Raw genomic sequence first — 23,837 nt, forward strand, 5'->3', positions numbered from 1 at the left:
AAAAATAACTCTTGGTTGGCATCAGAATGCTATCTCATTTCCTCCCTGGCCCCTAATCAAGAACCTAGCAAGCTGAACACAATCCTACATAACAGGGAGGCATTAGACATGCCAACTAACAGGGGGTGTTTTATGCTGTACTGAAATCTTTAGTTTAACATCTGGTCATGGAAATGCTGATGATTGCACCTTGTTGGCCCTATAACTCTCATCCATCTACAGCTTTTCTTTATACCATGTTTTGTATGCCCTCAGTTGTCATTTTGACTCTAACAGAATAAAATCTTTCCAGTTCCTGGTGGTTATAAGGCATGGTTTCCAGCCTATCCTATTGGATAATGTGACAACCTTCTGGATCACAACGGCAGTTTTTCCAAGGTCACCCTCAAACACCATAGGACAGACAGCAAAAGAAGAATACTCATAAACAGCTCTATTCCCATATGTCAGCTCCAAAAAAATATAGAAGATGGACTGTCATCCATGTTACCTCCAACAAGATTATGAGTTACTTCTCTTGAGGGGTAATGTTAACGTAGGTAGATAGTCAATTTTGTGTGAGTGTGAAGAAATACAGAAGCGAGGCTTTGAAGCAAACCAGCATTACACATCTGAAGTATTGCTGTTTTTTAATAAGCTTGGCGGGTTTCTTCTGTGGTTGAATGAGGTAATAAATGCAGCAATGAAGCAGCGTTTGCATATCAGCTTTCATTGTTCAAAAACCTGGTTGGGTTGGTCCCAGCTCCTTCACTGGGACAGCTTAGGGTAATCTCTTCAGCCCTGAACCAATGAGGTTGGCAAAATTCTGGGAGGAATTTTAGGAATTCCATGCTCAGGAATTCCCCCCCCCCCCCAAAGGAGACATCTCAGGCAGGGAAGAGGGAGAGGACTCATATCCAAAACCATAAAAATTCTAGTCTGAATGCAAACTTGGTGCTTAGTTCTTTCCTGAGAAAGAACTTCCTTAGAAAGAACCATGCCTGGTCTATCACCTGTATTTCTTTTTAATTAAATTTTGCTTCAGTATTAAAAAATAAAAAGAGGGGCCATGTGCTAGGGCCTAGTGCATGAAGCTGCTGCCTGCAGCACCAGCATCCCAAGTGGGCACTGATATGAGTCTCAACAGCTCCTCTTCTGATCTAGCTCCCTGCTAATGCACCTGAGTAAACAGTAGTGGGTGCCCTAAGTGCTGGGGCCCCTGCCCCCACATGAGAGTACCTAGAAGAAGCTCCATGCTCATGGCTTCGTTCTGTACAGCCCAGGCTGTTGCAGACATCTGGGGAGTGAAACAGCAGATGGAAGATATCTCTCTAACTCTGCCTTTCAAATAAATAAGTAAATCTTAAAAAATAAAAAAATAAATAAATAAAAAGAACTTGGCCAATCATATACAAATGCTTTGTGCTGGGGCCGGTGCTGTGGCACAGTAGGTTAAAGCCCTGGCCTGAAGCACCGGCATCCCATATGAATGCCAGTTCTAGTCCCGGCTGCTGCTCTTATTCTTCTTTCTTCTTTCTTCTTTTTTTTTTTTTTTTTTTTTTTTTTGACAGGCAGAGTTAGTGAGAGAGAGAGAGAGACAGACAGACAGACAGACAGAGAGAAAGGTCTTCCTTCCGTTGGTTAACCCCCCAAATGCCTCTACGGCCAGAGCGCTGTGCCAATCCGAAGCGAGGAGCCAAGCAGGTGCTTCCTCCTGGTCTCCCATGTGTGTGCAGGGCCCAAGCACTTGAGCCATCCTCCACTGCCTTCCCGGGCCACAGCAGAGAACTGGACTGGAAGAGATCGGCTGCTCTTCTTCTGATCCAGCACTCTGCTATGGCCTGGGATAGCGGTAGAGGATGGCCCAAGTCCTTGGGTCCCCCGTACCCACGTGGGAGATCTGGTAGAAGCTCCTGGCTCCTTGCTTTGGATGGGTGCAGCTCCAGCTGTTGCAGCCATCTGGGGAGTGAACCAGCAGATGAAAGACCTCTCTCTCTTCTATACCTCTCTCTGTAACTCTCTTTCAAATAAATAAAAATAAATCTTTTAAAAAAAAAACAAAAACAAATGTTTTGTGCCCATATCTTTTATTTATTGGTTGATACATTTGTTTTTTGTGAAATCTGTTTTTATAAAGTGCAGGTTATTATTGAAAGTTGATCAAATTCTCTTTAGAAATAAGTGGTATAGGGGCCGGCGCTGTGGAGCAGCGGGTTGATGCCCTGGCCTGAAGCACCGGCATCCCATATGGGTGCTGGTTCTAGTCCTGGCTGCTCCTCTTCCGATCCAGCTCTCCACTGTGGCCTGAGATAGCAGTAGAAGATGGCTCAAGTCCTTGGGCCCCTGCACCAGCGTGGGAGACCCAGAAGAAGCTCCTGGCTTCTGGCTTCTGGCTCCTGGCTTCAGATCAGCGCAGCTCCAGCCATTGCAGCCATCTGGGGAGTGAACCATCGGATGGAAGACCTCTTTGTCTCTCTGCCTCTCCTCTCTCTGTAACTCTTTCAAATAAATAAAATAAATCTTAAAAAAAAAAAAAAGAAAGAAGTGGAATGATTAAGGAATACATGAATGAATGATTTTATTACCCAATGAATTAATGAGAGTAGCCAGTAATTCTTCCCTTATTTCTTGACGTGTTCAACTAAAAATATTTGTAATACTGTGTATGGGAAAAGATACATTTTGAGGCCAGCACTTGATGCAGTGGTTAGACATCACTTGCAATGTCCACATTGCAAATCAGAATGTCTGGGTTTGAGTCCTTGCTCTGTATCTTATCCCCCTTCCTACTAATGTGGACCTTGGAGAGTAGGAACTGCTGTGTTCCTGCTACCCATGTGGAAGACTTGAATTGAGTTCCCAGCTCCTAGATTCAACCTGGCCCAGTCTTGGCTGTTGCAGGCAGTTAGGGGAGTAAATCAATGGGTAGAAAAAAAAAATTAATCTCACCTCTTTCCCTTTCAAATAAAATAAAAATAAAGAAAATGAATATTTTAAATATTTAATGAAGAATTTTGACCAGCAGAAATATCCGATCGGTTGTTATTTGTGGAAAAAAAAATCATCACTGTTCCAAATTAGCTTCATTTTATCCCACACATGCCAGGATTTGGACTTGAAAAATCATTTATCTAAGAAAACTTAATATTTTTGTTCTGGTTTCCTTTTCCAGTTTCTGCTGCAATAAAAGCCATTTTCCTCACCACAGTATCTGGGCTCATGTGTATGTTACATGAGATTCTGCTTTCTCCCTGAGAGTGTCCAATGGCAGTGTGAATGTGCCGCAAGGCTGATGCTGGGAGCACTTTCATCTCTAATCATCACCAGCACCAGGAGGCTTCAGGCTGACTGCTGCATATGTCCTGCTCTGCAAAGCCATTAGAAACAGGGCCAGTTCTCTGGAATCACCAAGCTATCTATCCATGGGTGGCTGTTTTGAGGTATATTTGCAAGTATACCAGAGAGGAGATATTGGCAGATGAATAAGGATTTTGATCTATTTTGTTTGCCTTTAACACTTCTTCCAATAAACATTCAGAGAATGCATGTGGCAAATAGCAACAATCTGAGGCACACACTGTAGATTGCAAAGAGCAAAAAGATTTGGGTTTGTCATGAAGCAGACATCAGTGAGTAGTGGAAAAAGCCGTATTTCAAGATAGATTAATTTTAACTAAGATAATTCCAATAGATAAAAGTGGTCCAAAATTCTACTTAGATCCTCCCAAATGAAGGACTTAAGGTGGCAATTGAGAGCTCTGGTTTTGAAGCTACACAGAATTTGATGTAAATCCTGACTCTGCCACTAGTGACTTTGTAAAAGTAGCCTTTTTCTCCTTAAGCACAAGGATCCTCATGTTACAAAAGGGGTTAATCACACACAACTGAATAATACATGAAATATTCTTAGCACAGTGTCTACTGTGTCAGTGTTATAAAGACATAAGAAATATAGTGGTTATTATTACAATAATGATAATGCAATTACTGCGTTCTATTTTGTCCATGTTGGAGACACAAACATGAGTTATGTATGAAATTGCTCCAGTAGAACTCCAGGGTAAGTTGAGATTTAGTTAGTTAATATTTGCCCTCAAAAAAAAGGCAGTTATTGATTAAACTAGACAATGTATGTGAAAACTCAACAAAGACTGACAGCTATTCCCCAGATGCATAGAAATGACACGTGTTGGAAAAAGCTCATTTCAAGAAGACATTCAAACAATGGGTTTTCGAAAATTAGAGAGTGAAAAATAACCTCTCCCTTAAAGAATTAAGGGAGTGAGTGGAATACAAAATCCCTGGTAGAGGAAGATGTAGGGAGATAAACTTTGTATTTAGAAAGTTAAAGTTAGTGTTGTAGTGGCAAGCATCAGTAGTGTACCGGGGACATTTTGTGGTAATAACTAGTGGTTTAGGGATACAGTCTCCTAGGCTTGATAACATCATTATTTTATATATGCACTTGCATTTATCTATTTATTTTTTAAAAAACTGTTTATTCATTTGTTTATTTATCTGAAATGCAAAGTGACAGAAAGAGAGAGGGAGAAACAGAGAAAGAGATCTCCATCAATTGGTTCACTCTCCAAATGGCCACAGTATCTGGGTCTGGGCGCTGCTGAAGTCAGAAGCCAGGAATTTAATCCTGGTTTCCCATAAGGGTGGAAAGGAGTTCTTGGGGCATCTTTATATGCCTTCCAAATCTTATTAAGAGGAAGCTGAGCCGGCGCCATGGCTCACTAGGCTAATCCTCCGCCTTGCGGCACCGGCATACCGGGTTCTAGTCCTGGTCAGGGCGCCGGATTCTGTCCCGGTTGCCCCTCTTCCAGGCCAGCTCTCTGCTGTGGCCAGGGAGTGCAGTGGAGGATGGCCCAAGTGGCTTGGGCCCTGCACCCCATGGGAGACCAGGAGAAGTACCTGGCTCTTGCCATCGGATCAGCGTGGTGTGCTGGCTGTAGCGCGCCGGCCGTGGCGGCCATTGGAGGGTGAGCCAACGGCAAAAGGAAGACCTTTCTCTCTGTCTCTCTCTCACTCACTGTCCACTCTGCCAGTAAAAAAAAAAAAAAAAGCTGGATTAGAAAGCAGAGCAGCCAGGACTTGAACCAACACTCCCACACAGGATGCCATCGTCACAAGCTGTGGCTTAACCTGCTGTGCCACAACACCAGACCCTGCACATGTATTTTAAAATTTCCCATGCATATTTCACATATATTTCTGATAAAATAAACAGTCACAAACTGAACATGTCTATTTTTGCTATTTTCAGAAGAACAAACTAAGGACCATGACTGTGGCGGTTTTGCCTGAGTTCTCCAGACTGAAGGAATATTGAGCCATGCTTTTGCGTCTGATTACGCCATGCTGTCTTCCTCCAGAATGATAACTAGAAATGACAGCCAACAATGATATTAATCTTGTAGCAACGGCAGGGTACCAGTACATGATAGTACCTCCAAAATGAAATATTAGAAGAGCCATGGGCTTTCTTTTAAGAGCTGCCTAGAATCACAGGAAATACAGAGAATGAAAACAGTGAATTGAAAACAAACTCCATAGCTCTTTCCATACATTTGCAGAAGACTACAAATGGAGAGTAATAAGTTTTCTAATATCTGTTTGGAATGGTGAGCCTGAGCACTGAGTGTTGGATACCAGATTTCACAATGAAGTCAGCTTTAATTTGTGTTTAGCATAAAAGTTTCTACATTTCATGTTTGAAGTTAATCTATGAGCAAACATATATGGGGACTTTTTGTAAGGTAAACTTCAGTTTTCCCCTTATGAACAAGAAGATTGGATTATACGTTTTTTAAAGATTTTCTTTGGGTTTTGTTTACATTTTAAGTTTTTATCCTTAAAATGTAATTAACTGATCTAACCTGGAATACTACTTATCAATGACTGAAGTAATATGTCTGTTTCTTTGGAAAAATTCATACCATATACCATGGAAATTGAAAGCCTTTCCCAGGTTTCTGAGAATTCCCACAGAGGTTAGATTATGATAAGTGGAAGAGCTACATTCTCATGACTATTATGATATACTAACTCCTAAGTTTATGACTTGCCTTATCATTCTGCTTTTGTGGACTCTGGTCTATCTGGCATTGCCAAAGACCAAACATGATATTGTCATCTGCTCAAATTCCAAACCAAGGGCCACAGTCCAAGGTATATGTATTTCTCCATATTTATATTTGCTTCTTATTAAATGTGTATTTTTTTTCTATGTACCCAAATGGGAGAGAGAGAGAGAGATCTTCTGTCCATTGGTTCACTTCCCAAATGCCTTCAATAGCTGAGTCTGGGGGCCAGACTCATGCCAAAAGGGCAGAACTCAAACCATTTCTCTCACATGGGTGACAGGGACCCAACCACTTAAGCTATTTCCTGATGTCTCCCAGGGTGCATTTAAGCAGGAAACTAAAATCAAAAGTGAAACAGGGAAACAGACACTGTGATATAAGAGGAAGGCTTTCCTAGCAGCCTCTTAACCCCTACTGCAAAGAAGTTTTGTCAGTTCTTCTGTTAACCTTGCATCATGATGATGTTTGTCTTCAGCTTCATAATTTCACCCCTAAGAAATTTGCCAGGCATATTTCTTATAAAGTGATAGTCCCCTCCTAGAGGAACATTCTGCTACAAGTTAAATATATTAACATTTTTCTTCCCTACAAATTCATTTGATATTTAACAAGAAGTATGAACCCTGACAGCTGGTTGTTGAACAGATAAAACTTTCTGTGAACATTTTCCATGTCATTAAGTGTTCTTCCACAACATCATTTTTAATAGCCACAGAGCATTTAAATATATGCAGGCATTATAATTTATTTAACTGATCTTCAATTGTTCGGCAATTAGATTGGTTTTCCAAAACCTGTAGTTTTGGGATTTTATTACTTTTTAAAAACACTTCCGTACTTGATGGGAAAAAATGATATTCTACTGTTATTTTATTCATATTTCCTTTTGTTTTCCAGTAAATCTAAACATGTTTCTGATTACTTTTTAATTTAAATTTTATTCCTTCATTCCACCAGGCCATCTTGCTTGCTCTGATTTCAAAACGCACACACAATTTCTTCACTCTCTCCTGCACTATTGCTGTCATACTAATCTGACCCCATGAAGTATTAACATCACCTTCTAATTGGGCTCCCTGAAACTTGGCTTCTTGGAAGAATTTCTATTCTTAAAATACAAATCTGATTAAGTTTCACTCCTGCTTTGTACAAGTCAGTGATTTCCCATTCATTTATTTATAGCACAATCCAAGCTCCTTGCCACAGCCCTCAAGATTTGTGTGAGCAGGACCTACCCAATCCTCTCACTTCTGACATTCTCATGTAGATTCTATTTCTTCATTGACTATCCTTCAGCCATAACAGTGGTCTTTGTTTAAAAAAAAAAAAAAAAACTTTACACACTTTTAGCTTGGACAGTGGATTCCACTCCTACTTTCAGGTTTTCATGTGGTTGTCTCTGCCTGATCTGTAGGCTTCTGATTGCAGAGAAATTTCTCTAAACACCTATTTAGTTTAGCACTGTACACATCTTTAGAGTTGGGGTAGCATAAACAAAGGTAATAAAACATGCAGCCATAATTTCTTGTTGCTTCTTAGTTTGGTGAGCAAGAGGGCAGTAATGAAAGATTGAATTGAAGAAGTAGCCAAAGATTAGATAACATTGGATATTATGTTAGCAAAATTCTGGGATTTTATTCTATAGGAACCTAGACAGATTTTTCAATCCCCTGTTAAATTTCACTTACTATCATTTATTCATTCATCATTTATACATTCATTCATGGTCTAATATATTGTAGACACTGATAGATACTAAAGATATGAAGATTATTACAACATTATTTTTGTCTTTAAGAGGTTTGCAGTTATTGTTCAGAATCCAAAATTCTCAGTTTCTCCAAAACAGTCTCCCAGAATACATACAAGAAATCTGAGCCATTTTTTTTCTCAGTAGATTGTGATGTTACAGAAACATCTCTTAAGTGAAGCTGTTAAGAGATAGTAGGTTCTTCTGTGAAGCTGCAATTCTTTCAACCTAAGGAGACCTATTTTCTTTATATCAGAATAAATTTGCCCCAATCCCAATTCATCTTGTGGCTTAAGCCTATAAATGAACAAGGTAAAGTTGTTAGCTATAGATCTAATTAAAAATCTCATCCAACTATCCCATGAATACAACATAAAGTACTTCTCAGCCAAAGGCTTTCCCCACCTGTGGAAAGAGGTGAGAAGGAAGGAGGTGAGGAGTCAGTGAGAAGAGGACTGTCAAGTTTCATCTTTCTCCCAGTGATAGGGGAAGAGGCATAGCACATTAATGAGCATGCCATCTTATCGACTGTGTTTCTACTCCGGGTGTCTTAGAGATGGGAGATGTCAGTTCCCATCTCTTTGATCCATCACTGCAGCATGTTTGATTGGGGGATAGAGGGCCTCTTTGTGTTTCTTTCCCATCTCTTTTAATTATAATCAACATTGGAAGACAAGTCGTATCTCCCCAAAAGCAAGATGCTTTCACATTATAAAACTGTTGGCTTGCTCTTCTGGTTGGGGGCTAGCTCAATTTGTCATTTTTGACCCCTCAAGGTTAAGTAGGCCTTTTTATTTATTTGTTTATTTGTCTCTCACTGACAGTGGAATAATACAACTTGGAAGAATTTACATAATGGCTAGTAGCTAGCTATTCTTCCACAGGTACACTCCAAAGCTCATACTAAATGAGAACACTTTTCCTCTTTTACAGAATACACACCTCAGCATGCACTCCAGAACAGATGCTCATGGCATTTTTTATGCCATGAACATCTTCAATATTCTAGCAAAGCCTACAGAACCCTTTTGTAATAAGTTAAAGACACTCACAGTTTTTCTGATTCTTCTCCTGACAAGAGAAGGAAAATATTTCATCTTCTTTTGAACTGGGGCTGGGTTTAACAGCTCATTTGTAACCAAAAGAAACAATTAGAAATAAAACTGTGTGTCATATGATTTGAAATCAGACTTACATTGCTTCTTCTTTTATCTCTTAAAACACTCTTTTAACTGACCACTACTTCCTGAGTTGTTCCCTGTTAGAACTCAGTCAACATAGTGTAAGAAAGCTACTCAAAAGCGCCATCTGACCTGTCAGTCATAGTGGATGCCCAACTCAATCAGGCCTTCTGATGGCTGAAAACACAGCCAACAATTATATACCATAGCATAAGAGATAACATAAGATAACTATTTTGCCAGGCTCTTCTCAAATTCTTGACTGTCATAATCATGAGAAAATAAAGAGTTTATTGTAAATTGTCAAATATCAGAGTATTTTGTTACCCTGCAGCAGCTAATTAGAACATCTTCTCAGAATAATTTCTGTAATATTAAAAAAAAGTTTTTGAAAGGCAGAGTGACAGAGAGAGGGAGAAATAGAGTGAAAGATCTTCCTTCAGCTGGTTCACTCCTGAAATATTTTTCAATAGTCAGGGCTATGCTAACCGAATCCAGGAGGTAGGAACTCTGTCTGTTGTGAGGTTGGTAGGAACCCAAGTATTTAAGCCAGCATCCTCTCCCTCCTAAGTGCATTAACAGAGAGCTAAATTTGAAGTGCAGAATAGATGGGACTTTAACCGGAACCCTGATATGGCATATAGCTATTCCACTGAACCACAATGCCCACCCATAATAAGATTTTTTATGATTTATTTACTCATTTATTTATTTATTTGAAAGGAGGAGTTACAGAAGCAGAGGCAGAGGCTGGCGCCGTGGCTCACTAGGCTAATCCTCCACTTTGTGATGCCGGCACACCGGATTCTAGTCCTGGTCGGGGCGCCGGATTCTGTCCCGGTTGCCCCTCTTCCAGGCCAGCTCTCTGCTGTGGCCCAGGAGTGCAATGGAGGATGGCCCAAGTGCTTGGGCCCTGCACCCCATGGGAGACCAGGAGAAGTACCTGGCTCCTGCCATCGGATCAGCGCGGTGCGCCAGCTGCAGCGCGCCAGCCACGGCGGCCATTGGAGGGTGAACCAATGGCAAAGGAAGACCTTTCTCTCTGTCTCTCTCTCTCACTGTCCACTCTGCCTGTCAAAAAAAAAAAAAAAAAAGAGAGAGAGAGAGAGCGAGCCAGCGAGAGTGGTCTCCAGTCCACTGGTTCACTCCCCAAGTGGTCACAGCAGCTGGAGCTGGGCCAATCTGAAGCCAGGAGCCTGGAGCTTCTTCTAGGTTTCCCATATGGATGCAGGAGCCCAAGGATTTGGGCTGTCTTCCATTATTTTCCCAGGCCATTCCAGAGAGTTGGAATGGAAGTGGAGCAACTGGGACTTGAACAGGTGCCCATATGATATGCTAGTGCTGCAGATGGCAGCTTTACCCACTACTCCACTGTGCAGGCCCCCAGATTAATATTTTTAATGTATGGAATAAAAATGTATATATTTACAAAGGAGATATTATATAAAATGGTTACAATACTACAAAAAAACAAATTTAATTGTAACTCATTAAACTCTTTTATTGTTAACTCATTAAAGAATAATAACTAGCAGAAGGTCGATCATTGCCAGAATTTTGAAATAATGATAAGCAAAGAAATGAAAGTGCAGAATATTTATTACAATCTTAATTGGATATGAAATTTCTGCTGGCAACAAATTTTCAGGTATCACTAACTCCATTGTGGTTTGTTGTCCAATTGAAGAAATAACTATATTTCCATCAGATATTAGTGAAAAGAAAGAAGTATTTCTCCATACAAATTCATTGGCCCAAGGGGAATGTCCTTCAGCCTCAGATTGAAAAAGAAACAGATTTTCTTCCTTCAGGTCCTTTTTATGTCCTTCTATTCATTTGGAATAAATTTTATCCCCTGAACATTCAAATCAATCTACTGTTCAAGAATCCAACTTAAATATTATCTCCTCAATGAAGCATTTGCTAAGTCCACAATCCCTATGAACTGACAATACATGTATGACCAAACATGGGTATTTATGGACAAGATTTTTATATGTCCCTTTGTAGAATTAAAGATTATTAAAAAAAGATAAATATTTTGTGATTCTGTGTCTTAGAAACTAGCAAATTATAGGTTTAGAAACCAGAAAAATTATGTCCATTAGGTTCACAATAAATTTATATTGCATTAACCACTAAGTTCTGAAACCATCTAATCATCACCATCTACTAGGGAATTTTTAACAAATGCATATTCCTTCTTCCAACCCTGTCTATAGAATCATAATAGCTAGTAATAGGCTGAGGAATCAGGATTTTAGTAAGCATATGTCTTATTTCTCCCCCACCAAGTAATTCTTGTACAGACAATCTGGACTTGATGCCAAGTTTAAAACCATTGAACAGCAACAAAAAAATACACATATCAATTTAAGATGTCTTGATATTGGTATTATAAACACCTCCAAAATTTGGACTCAGCCAGCATGCTTTGTATTTCCCCATAGCTGCCTGACCGTATTTTAGACAAAGTCCTGCCCATCACTTCCATGTTCAACATAGAGCGTGGAAATCAAGTGCCAGATCACAGTGACTTTTTTTTTCATTTATGAGTAAAATGACAAACCTCAGCTGTCATGTCTCTGTTAGGTGACCCTAATTCTCTGACCATAGATAACTAATCGAGGGAGATACTGCATCAAACAGGCCATCCAGAAGTATGTACCCAGGAAAATGTGACGTGGAAATAAAAGAGACAGAGCGTCTCTGATAGTGAGAGAAGAAAAGTGGTGAGACCCAAGGGCTGCTGCTGAGTGTATTCCCTATGAATTAGAGGAAGATGATATGCAGAACAGACTGCAAAGCAAGGAAAAAGTAAAAATAGAATAAACACTGATGGTGATTCAGAGCCTGCTTCTAATTGTTCTCAAGGTCATTTGCACCTTACCCTTTCCATATAAATATGACATATGGTCTAAATAGGGCATTCCAACAAATTCCCCTTCCTGCCTGAGCTGGTTCTTGGACTCTATCTGCAGACCAAGAATATCCTGATACTGAAATCTTCCATTTTCTCACACCTCAATTCAAAGCTATAACCACTTAAAACACTCCCTCTTCTTTTCCTTCCTTGCTCAGAAGCCCAGTCTGTTCTAACAGCTTGAGCCTACACTAATATCTAGCTTTCCCTATCCTCTATAGCCTTGATCATCTGTACTATGAACATTGACAGACTTATTATCTTGTTCTGCATCTTGCACTGACTCATTATTGTCTCAAATTCAGCTAATGATATTTTTTAGGCTTTATTTAACTGTACCCGTTTATACCTGGAAAGAACATTAGTGATTTCTAATCCAACCCTTTCATTTATACAGAAGAAAATAACACTTAGAGCAAAGTGACTTCCCTAAAGTCACATAAAATTTCTCAAAGTAAGTTCTACTTGGGCACAACAGCATCAACAAATAAAAAGTTGCTCAGGGTTAAATCAGTTTATGAAGAAGTACATATTCTACATCTTGATATTGTATATCAAAGATTCTGAGAAAATCTGCAGGAAAAGAAAAGATGCTTAAAATGTTTTAGCACCATTTTACAGGACTTTTAGTATTGAAATTATTTTCCTCCTTAATAGTTATCAATTTGCTATTGAAGTATTGTGACTTGCAATATACTTGGTAACCCCCTTTTACTCAGTGTTGACTCCATCTCCTTGCCCCGAACCTAACAACATGTCAGATTTCAGGAGATATTTGAAGATTGTCTCCTACCATATTTGAATGGATAAGACTACAGTCTTTATTCACTTTATCATTAATTTGGTAAGACTGTAACATTTCTCCTTCAATTCTTTGGCTTTCTGGTCTATAAAAATATTATGTTATCCAATCTATGTTAATAATATAGAGACTCCAATCTATGATCAAATTTTGAGAAAAATGGGGTATCTTTTTCCTTCTGTAAGAATAATAAGAAGGAGCTAAACAATTTGCTTCTGGACTGGAGATTTGCCCTAAAGCTCAATGAAACCATATATAATATTCAGAACCCTAAAACTGAGAGGGACCTTAGAAAGAACCTAAGTAAGCACCCTTATCTGAAGTTCAATGTTCAAGATAAAAGATTGTTTCCAAAGTGTCACATGAAGATTTTTGCTTGAAAAATGGACCTTGACACTCCTATTTCTGTATCCTTTCCTCTAAATTGTACTATCTTTACTGTCTTTTCAAAGCCTGAGGCTAATTACTGGGTTCTTTCTCTTTCCCTTCCACTTTCTTTTTATCCTTTTTTCTCTCCCCTCTTTCCCTTGCCTTCCTCTCCCACCTTTTCTTTCTTCCTCTCCTTTACCTCCTCATCCTCCCCTCTCCATCTCATTGTTCTCTCATTATTTTCTGTTGTTTCTGTCATAAAGATCCCCACTAAATATTGAGTAAATGATAAATGTCTCTAACACTAGAGAGTCTACATGCAATTTAAAGCAATGAAATATCGGGTTCTTAGGTATGTATTGCTTCTTGTATTTCTCTGAGACCTTCTAAATGCAGTAGACCCCCACTAGCTAGTCCATATTCTCATACCTACAAAGCTGTGCAGTTTTAGGAGTTTATTTAGAGAGCAACAAAAATGCTGAATGTGCCTTTGCTTTCCAGTCCACCTCATATAAAGTAGCTACCAGAAAATTTTATCAAAATGAAGATTGTAAAATTCAGTAGGTCAGGGATGGGGCCTAGAAGCCTGTATTACTAACAAACACCAGATAATGCTAAAAATCACAGGCTATGCTTTGTGTAGTTAGGGCATAGAGCAAAATTACAATTTCCTTTGCATGGACCAAGGGGTCCACAAAAATCCTCAAATATTTTACTTTCCCTCCCAAATATGAAGAATTTATCATAATCATTACAAAGTAATACAATAAGACTATGAATGCATATTAATAAAAGAGAAATCAATAAATAAATCCACCCACCAATGTCATCTCCATCATCAAAGGACTGTGGAGGTAAGGGTCGTCAGAGAACTACCTAAAAAGATAAATATGGCAAGTTGTAAGGCTAGATCATCAGAGTGTGAAGTTACAAGCTTTCAACTACACTACACAGTTAGGAAGTCTGTCTCTAACACACACACAAATATCACACAGAAATACAGGGGGAACTTCACATAAATTTGTGGAAAAACGAAACTAAACACATTATATATTTTTGCTTAATTGTTTTGAATCCTTTTGCTGCATGCATATATATGAAGTAAGAGAGAGGATATCATCCAAAGTACTGATAAAGGCTTTGAAATTGGGGCCTGTGCTAGGTGTAGAAGATTAAGCCTCCTCCTGCAGTGCTGGCATCCTATTTAGGCACTGGTTCAAGTCCCGGCTGCTCCACTTCCAATCCAGCTCCCTGCTAATGCACCTGGGAAAGCAGCAGAATACAACCGAAGTGCCTAGACCCCTGCACCCACATGGGAGACCTGGGTGAAGCTCCTGGCTCCTGGCTGGCTCTGGCATGCTGGTACTGCAGGTGGAGGCACTTCCCTTCTGTTTTTACTTTGATCAGCACTTGTGGGCAAGTGGGATTTGAGTCCCCTCAATATGGCTACTCTTTCTTGTGGACCCAGGGAGTCATATCCCTTAAAGCAAATTAGTACTCCAGAAACACAAGGGATTCTGACTTAAGGTCCATGAAACCCTGCATATCCTCATTATTCCATGTAGTCAGGTTAATCTACAATCTGGGACAGGAAAACATCACAAACTTGAAAAGGAGCTGCTTTACTATCTCTAGGACCTTAATCACTGGGTAAAAATACTCAGGTGTGAGCATAGGCCTTATCAAATTAGCTTCTATATAGGAGGTATATACTGTCCTAGATACTGATGAGGTTTATCTGTGAAATATCCTGAGAAATTATGTCTTTCTTGACATGTACATCTTGAAGGTGATTAAAATTGCAACAAGGAAAAAAAATGTACCCTCGTCATGTAAGAGCCCATAAATTCATTACTTTTTATTCTCACTAAAGTAGGATCCTTAAGGATAAAAAAATTATATACATTGACCATTTACTCTGAATAAGGCACTATGTATAAAAACATAAAAACATACAGACATTAGCTCATATAATGCTTCATGGTAGTCATATATGATAAGTATTAGGGTAATCATCATTTTTAGACTAGGAAATGGTAAAGTGAAAACAAATTTATACTGCTGGACTGTAAGTCTTGTGCATGTAACCTTGAATATTCTATCTCAGTAGAACATAATCATATACTCCACATAAATACATATTCAAGTACTTTATAATTCAGTGGGTACATTTATTTGACTCAGCCCAAGTTTCTATGTGTCACATATGGATGTTTTGTCAGAATGATCTTTATCAGCCCTTGAGAAGCAAAAAATGCAATCCAGGTGTAGTAGATAGTTTGCAAAAAGACAGCAATCACTTCTCTCCTACCACTTCCCCAGGTGATTTTGCAGCAATTTTCATCAAGAGGAGGAGTCTATTTACATTCCCCTTGAATTTGAGCTCACATCAATGACTTGCTGTGAGCAATGAATGTGGAACTGATGTTGCCCCAATACTGAGCCTAAGCATCAAGAGACCTTGCACACTGTTACTCCCCCTAAATTCTCTGCCATTGCCCATGAACAACCCAGGTTAGCCTATGGAATAAAAGCTGTGTGGACCAGTCACCATAGAAGTATCAGCCAATAGCCAGTCACTACCAATCATGTACATAAAGTTTTAAAGATGACCTGTTATGTCAAGGTGCCACCTGAACACATACACATAAGCAAACTCAGCTGAGATCCATCAGTCAGATGCAGATCAAGAGAAACAGACTTATTAGAAATATTAAATGATGGTTGGTCGTTTTAAATCATTAGTTTCTTTAGAGTGACTTCTTATGCAACAACAAATAAGTAACACCCCAAGAAAGCAACAGCAAAACCACAAATTGTATTATATGCTGCCCAATTTTGCTTCTTTTATTATTCACTCATTGAATAGTAATCCAATAAATGACTATTCTGGGTCTCTATCTGCAATAGGCCAAGCAAGAAACAATAATTTCAGTCCCTAAATATGTTCTATTGTAATGAGGCATCTATTTACTTTAGAATCAGCTATAGAGAAGAGAACACAGTATCATTGTCTTTAAATAAAGCACCTTTATTATCTGGCATTAAAAAACTCTTACTGAATTTATCAAGCCTTATTTGCCGCTCTGAGCAAAGCTCTGCTCACAAATTCAATATCTGGGTTCCTTCACCTTTTTTGTCTGGTTGTAATTTGGTTCATTTTCCTGCATCCCTTGCACATTTCCCAGCACCTATTTCTGTCCTCTTAGACTTAAATCAATACAGCTAACTTTTATTTCTACCTCTCTTTCACTTGACCTACTTTATTTCTGTCCCAGTTCTTAATGTAGAATATCCCTGTGACCCATCTTATCACTATTCAAATGCCTCAATTTACCCTTTGACAAAGTTCTAACATGATGAATGGCATCCCTCCTTACCAACTGACAGAATACTTTCCTTATAGCATCTTTGAGGCATAAAACACTAAAAATGATGATGGGAAAGAACTTGGCAGATATGAAAGAGCTATAAATACACAGGCTCACTCATAAATCAATACCAATAATAAATTGCATTCAAATGCTATTTAATTCTTTGTGATCATCAATAAAGATATAAAAAGTTCATCCTCAACACCAGCTCTGTGGTTGTCCTCTCAGCACCTCCATGCAGCTGTCTACACTATTAGTCATCACTCTACTGTTTCTGAATATTCTGGAAGCATTTTGCTATGGAATATTATTTAGAGGTGGTTAGAAAAAAGGTTGCTTTTCCTCCTACAGCCAATTAGAAAACTAGTACATCGAAAACCTCTACCAGTGATATTTGGACACAAGATGTCTTTCTGTTTTCTGGTATCATTTATAATGCCACTCTCCAAGCAACTTACAGTGGGTTCTTGCTGGAGTTTTATAGGATGAAGCCCACTCACCAACACCTACTCTGCTTTATTCCTTGCCACTCCCACCTCAACATCCCTTGTCTCCCCACCAACCTCTTCTCAGGTTCATAATTAGACTCTGCAACCTCCAATATCCTACACCAAAGTGATGAGCTACTAAAAATACAGCCCTGCAGGAACATGTTCATATTCTATTTCTGTTATTATTTTTGAACACCAGTTTCAGATAAACAAAGTAGTTAAATAAAGGGAGATAGAAAGCGCTGTGATTGTGAACATGGAGCATCAACACATACTTTGTTCATTTTAATTACATGAAGTCATCATTTAGTAGGAATCCAAGGATACTGCAGAGGAAAAGTGGTCATGGACCTCCTTATTTTGATAATTCCCATTTGAAGCCCCTTCCGATGATTCTGAACATAAAAGCCTTTATTGTAAGCTTGAAAATCCCTACACCTCTGTACAGCCCATGAAACAGGGACTGTTGCTTTTAAAGTATGGGGAAGGCTGGACATAATTGGACCGTTCTGCTAATGAGATCTATTTCTATCTCTCCACTGACTGTCTCATGGCATTTAAGATAGGCCTCTTAAACTGGGTTGCATAAATAAGGGTGGAGCAAGAGAAGGAATATATGGAGAATTTCCAAGTATACTTAAAGTTCTCAATCTTCAAAAGTAGGTACTCCAAATCAGAATACATAAGTGAGGAAAAAAAAAAAAAGACTTGCTTATGTAAAAATCTAAATATATTACTACTTTAAAATTACTACTTTAAAATCTGCCTGGAGACAATGTGTCAATGGCTCCATTTTATAATATAAATGATTTTAAAATTTATAATCATTTATTTAATGCATATGATTTATAGGTGTACTGATAAAAGAACTTTCTGTAGCATAGCTTTTTAATCTGCATAATATGATTATGGGAAATTGCTATTTACCCTCTATTTTATAGATTAAAATACTGTGGCTTTCATTGGTTCAGTAATGTGGTAAGGATCATATAAGTAGTATGTGGATGAGCCTCAATTTGAATATAGAACTGTCTTTTAAAAGTCTGAACCTTTGATCACATGGTGTCCATATAAGGAATTTATCCTATGAAGTTAGATTCAATCTCTCAAGATCACAAGTCACATATACATTTATTTAATGAATATTTTACAAAATTCCTAATACATGAAAGTTCCATGTTTGCGATGATGTGTGAAGCAGACACAATCTTGTACTTTGAATTGCTGACCAATCTGGAACTGGAGAACTGTATTTACAGAAATATTGGCATGTGATACAATATGTGAATTTATATGTGCTCAAACTAAGGAGTTACAAGAATCACTGAAGTGATTCTGGACAACAAGAAGGAAGGATTGCTTGAAGAGAGAGCTCTACAAAATCATTAACTCTGTTAGCCTATTTTATCATTATATCTCTAGTAATTACTGTGAAGCCTAGTATAAAGTTGATGTTTAATAAACAGGAATTAAAAGATTGAAAAGGTAAATATCTTATAAATTTAATGAATGAGCACACAATTATAATTTACAAATGTAATTGTTAAACAAATCTGGGCATTTTTCAAGTAGATAAAAGAGATGAAGCTTCCAAAATCAAGGAAGTAAGAAAAACCATGACTACTTTGGAAATAGGAAGAAATCAAGGAAATGCTATTCTAAAAAAAACTGAAGTTATAATGTAGGAAATTAACTGAAAGGCATTGGGTAGTTGTAATCAGTGGAGAGAAAAGACCAAATGGGAATTTCAGAAAGATCACTATGGCAATAGAGAATAAATTCAAAAGAAGGTTAAGAGATGAAAGCAAATAAACCAATATACATTTATAAAAATTAGTTGAAATGCCTTTCACTGAATTGAACTGATAGTAAACTAATTAAATAAAAACACTATTTATGGAGGACTTTATGGAGGACATGTCTTCTACAATCCTAATCCATTCTTTTTTTTTTTTTTTTCAGGGAGTCAAAGCTTTATTACCTGATAATCCCTAGTGTGGTGCCAGAGCTACCACTTGCTCCATTACAGTGAGATGTTGGGGTGTCCATTGGTGAGGGGGTGCCCGGCAGGGATATTTACAATGCAGGGAGGGGACAGAGGACTGTGTGGGGGTCCTGGGACGATAGCTTTCCTCAAGAGCTCTGAAACTTTGTGCTTTTTTTTTCTTAGCTGGCGCTGAGCTACCTGGAATGGGTTTTGTTTCTCTTCTTTAGGCAAAGATGTGTAAACCAGAGGACTCCATCCCCGCTTCCAGGCCGAGGATTTCACGATATCAATCCAAACATCAAACTATTTAATTCCCCAATAAAACATTGGAAAAAGGACTATCAGTGCTAACACATTTACATATAAAATCTCCACCTAATAGGTAATAGAAGCCTATGTACCAATTTCTAAAACCGTTATAAGATATATACACAATTTTGGGTATATTAACAAAACAGAATATTACAAAATATTAAAGGCAATTCTCCTGTCCACGGGGCCTGGCTGCCTGTTACTTGAAGTTGGCGTAGTCTGAGAACGCATCGATGTATTCCTGCACCACCTTGTAGCAGAACTCTTTGTCTGGACCATGTGTGGCCGCTGCAGCCTTAGGTTCTTGACAGTCTGGAAAATATCCGGGATCCCCTCTGCTTTCACGCACTCCAGGACTGTGCTCAGGGCACAGAAGGTCCCTGTCTGTCCTGCCCCAGCGCTGCAGTGCACGGTGATGGGGTGGCTCCCTGACGGCTGTTGCTGCTTCTGCACGGCCACAATGATGCTGATCATGCCCTTCCCATCGCTGGGAATCCCCACTTCAGGCCAGCATGGAAGTGGAACTGCCGGATCTGCCGGCTCTTGTTCTCCCTGGTGTTGGTGACCAGGAGGTCTCGGATGGTGTAGCTCTCACATTCCTCTTTCTTCCTCAGCTTCACTGTGATGTCTCCATAGGACACTAGCCCATCAGGAGGCCAGTACTGGGCACACTTCTCCTGGCCTCTCTCTTCCAGTTCTGTCAGCATCACGATAGAGCAGGATTTCCACTCCCAGATCATTCGCCAGAAGTCCTCAATGGTGTGGAGAAGAGGGCCCTGGCTGGCAACGTAGGAGTCCTTCTGCCGGTAGCCATCGATGAGGGATGCATTCACGTAGTCTGTGTTCTCCTCGCCCCACTTGACTGGAATGATCACTCTGTTGAATTCATACGGAATGATCTGTAAAACTCGGTTCTTCTTCATGTTGGCTGGGAGGTTCCCAGTCCGCATCTTGTCATTCTGGATTTTGATTGATGTTAACTTCTTGAACTCCTCCTCTAACCCATTGTTGCTGGTCCCTGAGATTTTGTTGTAAATCTTCTGTAAGTGGGTTTCTAGAGAGGTCACTTCCAGTTCTGTATCCCCATACAGATAATGCTCCAGAAGGGCTGGTATATGAAGGCATACTGCATATCTGTTTGCACCATCTGGCAATGCTGTGCCCGGATCCGGCTCACAAAGCTGTACACGTCCACCTTCCGCTCTGTGTGCGTCATGTCCAGCATGGCATCAATGATGAGAAAGGTACCTGCACGCCCTTCACCAGCGCTGCAATAGGCCATGACGGCCCCTGCATACTGAGGGTTACAGGCTTTCAACTTCTTGAGGAACTTGAGCATGCCAATCGGGTTGAAAGGTACCCCGAAGTCCTGCCAGCTGGTGAAGTGGAACTGAGTGATGAGGCGCTGGGGCTTTCTGTTGGTTATGTCACCCACCTGCTGGATGCAGAACTTCCATACTATGTAGTCCACTAGGACAGTCACATCCTTAACAGACACGTGGATATTCCCATAGGTCTAGCAGCCTTGGTCTGGCCAATACTGGGCACACTTACACTCCTTTCTCTCCTTTAGGTTGGTCACCATGACAATGGTAGCTGTGTTTTGTTCCCAGATCATCCTCCAGAAATCATTCACCATTTCTTCTTTTCGTCCTTGTGCAGTTATGAATTTTTTCTTTTCTTGGTAGCCATTGATGAATGAAGAGTTGATGTACACTCGGACTCCACATCTTCAGTGCGGCCGTTGGATAAGTGGGAAGAATTGGAATGGCTCCCGACTTGCTGGTGTTTCTTAAACCTTACATGTATAGCACTATGATAATAAACAACTGGTTGTCTGGAAGCCACGCTCCATCTGGTGAAACAGTAGTGCCTACAGCACTGGTGCTTGCTGTCCTTGTGGTCCCATTCACAGAGTCTGAAGAATGGACAGTGGTTACCTAGATGGGTCCGAGTTAGGTTTGAGCTGACTGTTGGTGAAGTTACTGAAGAAGGTACCGAAGAAGCTGTAGTTGAAGTTTTGGTCTCTTTAACTGATTCTGCTGTTGATGCTTTACTTGATCTCGTAATTCCTATGGAAGGTGAAACTGTACTAGCATTGTTGGCACACTGACATCAATCAGACCACTGCCAAGAAGAGCAAGAACGAACCAGGAACCCATGCAGACCGAGTCCGGCGCTGGGCGGGACCACTGGGGACTGGGACTGCGGCTCCGCCTTGGTTCTCCGCGGCATCTCGGCCAGCAACTCGCCCTCAGGGCCACCGCCCGGCCAGTGGCTTGGAGGCACGCGGCGGGGATGGCGGTGGCGGCCCACTCTTTTTTTCTAATAATGAAATGTGTGCAGCATAGACATCTAGAGTAATGAAAGCAACTTGTGTTACGGATCAGCATTTCTACAAACACAACTGTGATCTTGTGATCTGTGAGCATGTCAATTAGCCTGAAATTTTTCTGACCTGTAAAATGAATATATTGATTTCAGCACAGCACCATGACAAGTATTAAAGTGCAATAACATTTATGATATGATTTGGTAAATCATGAATTGATGATTCTAGTTATTATCATTATAATTACTGTAATTAGTAAAAATGTCAGTGTGAGTTATAAAAGATGTGGTACTACTAATGGTAGCACTGTTACTGTGGATTTCTGTGTTTGCAGTCTGTTATAAAATAACACAATCCTCAAGTCTGAATGAAATCAGTTAAAGTTGATTGAGTATCTTTGATACTAAACAGTATGATGCACCTACTAAGTGCTAAATTCATTATTTTTACTGGGGGTATTGCTCTCTGAAATCACCACTATTTTCTTGTCCAAGAATATATCAAGCATCCTCTCTTCCCCCTCATTTTGTCCCATTCCTAACTACTATTATTCCTGTTTTCCCACATAGATGAACAAAAATATAGCAACTATTTTAAGCATTACTTTTTCGTGTTGGATAGATGCCAAATTAGGGGCCCAATTTAAAAGCAGGCAAAATATTTTAATTATGTATATATGCACATATGTGTGTGATGAATAAGCTAACAGAGAATTCAATTGTACAAATTATTGGCTGGGCATTCCATCAGACTTCATATATCTCTGATAATTTCTTCATATGGAAAGAAAGAATTTATTTCGGTTCACTCTCTGGCACAGCATACTGAATTTTATTTTGTACCCAGCCACAAATTGATTAGGTTATACCGAACCACGGCAATTCATTTATGTGAGCCTTATTTATTTATTTTTACCTCTTGGTCCCTAGTGAGACATAAAGATACATCAGCCCTCTCACATTCCCGCCGGCACTTACTGTCTCCCAAGCTCTCCTTCAGCGGAAAGAATGATTGTATCTGTTCATAAGCCCATAAAACGGATATTTGATTTGATTTAGGTGGAGACTCACTGAGCTAATTTCATTATGATTAACTATCTACAATGAGTTTTATACTTTTTGTGGTTCTGAACCAGTAATGTAATCTAATTTTTCAGTGAACTGAGTCTCTGACTACATCAGCAGGTCATTTTTGGTAGGAAAGAAGGTAAAGTTCACACTAGGCAGAGACAGTTCATTGATGCATAAGTTTGTATTCTCTATACAGTATAGTGCTGGGCACTGTGAGTAGAAACATGGGAAAGATGTAGTCATTGCCTAGCTTTCCATCCCATGGTTCACAAATGATTGCAACAGAAAGTAGTATTTGCAACAACAGTATTAATACTATTTTACTGAGGGAAGATTCTTTCATTCATTCAGCAAATATTTCAAGAGCGACAACTATGTGTTTGTTTTAACTTGGCCCAACTCTGACTATTTTACCATTTGAGGAGTGAACAGGTAGACAGAAGATTTCTCTTTCTCTCTCTCTCTCTTTCCCTGTAACTTTTCCTTGCAAATAAATAAATCAATCTTAGAAAAATGAGTTGTGCCCAGATGTAGGATCAGGAAATCTGGAAACACTTTGAAGGTAGAGTTATACTTGAGTAGTATATCAAAGGGTGAAGAGAACTTTACTGGTTGGACCACATAGTGGATAATGGGCAAATATGGCCATGATCAATACCTTTCCTGTATCAATATCTTTTTGAAAATAGACTCTGCAGTTTTAATCATGAAGAAGTAAAGTCTACTTCTTCCCCATCTCTCCCTCCATCCATGGATTTGAGTTGGTCACTTTGGAACTTCATTTGGCAAAGAGTACATCAGGATCAATATTTTAACAACTATAAATTTCAGCCTTTAATGATTTCTATGCATGCTTCCATTCTTCCTTTGAAATCCTGAAACTATCATACAAATAGGTAGAGGCTAACTTGCTAGATGATAAATATTATGCAGATTAATTATCATTGTCACATCCAGTATAGCAGATTCTAAATTTCCTAGCAACAGAATCTTAAGACAATAATTGGATACTATTTAAATCACTAAATTTTGGGATCAAATGTTATCTTGCAAAAAACATTAAGATTGGGAGCCAGCACTGTGGCTTAGCAGGTAAAGCCACCGCCTGCAGTGCTGGCATCCCATATGGGTACCGATCTGAGTCCTGGCTGTTCCACTTCTGATCCAGCACTCTG

At 39.4% G+C, this 23,837-nt stretch overlaps 1 pseudogene; it reads right to left on the reverse strand.

The window, feature by feature from the left end:
* Positions 1-19,238: 19,238 nt before the first annotated feature.
* On the reverse strand, positions 19,239-20,968 carry LOC100352709 (receptor-type tyrosine-protein phosphatase alpha-like; annotated as a pseudogene).
* Between the last annotated feature and the right edge of the window lie 2,869 nt (positions 20,969-23,837).

The sequence above is a fragment of the Oryctolagus cuniculus genome, chromosome 1 (assembly GCF_964237555.1).
Source record: "Oryctolagus cuniculus chromosome 1, mOryCun1.1, whole genome shotgun sequence".
Classification (NCBI taxonomy): Eukaryota; Metazoa; Chordata; class Mammalia; order Lagomorpha; family Leporidae; genus Oryctolagus; species Oryctolagus cuniculus.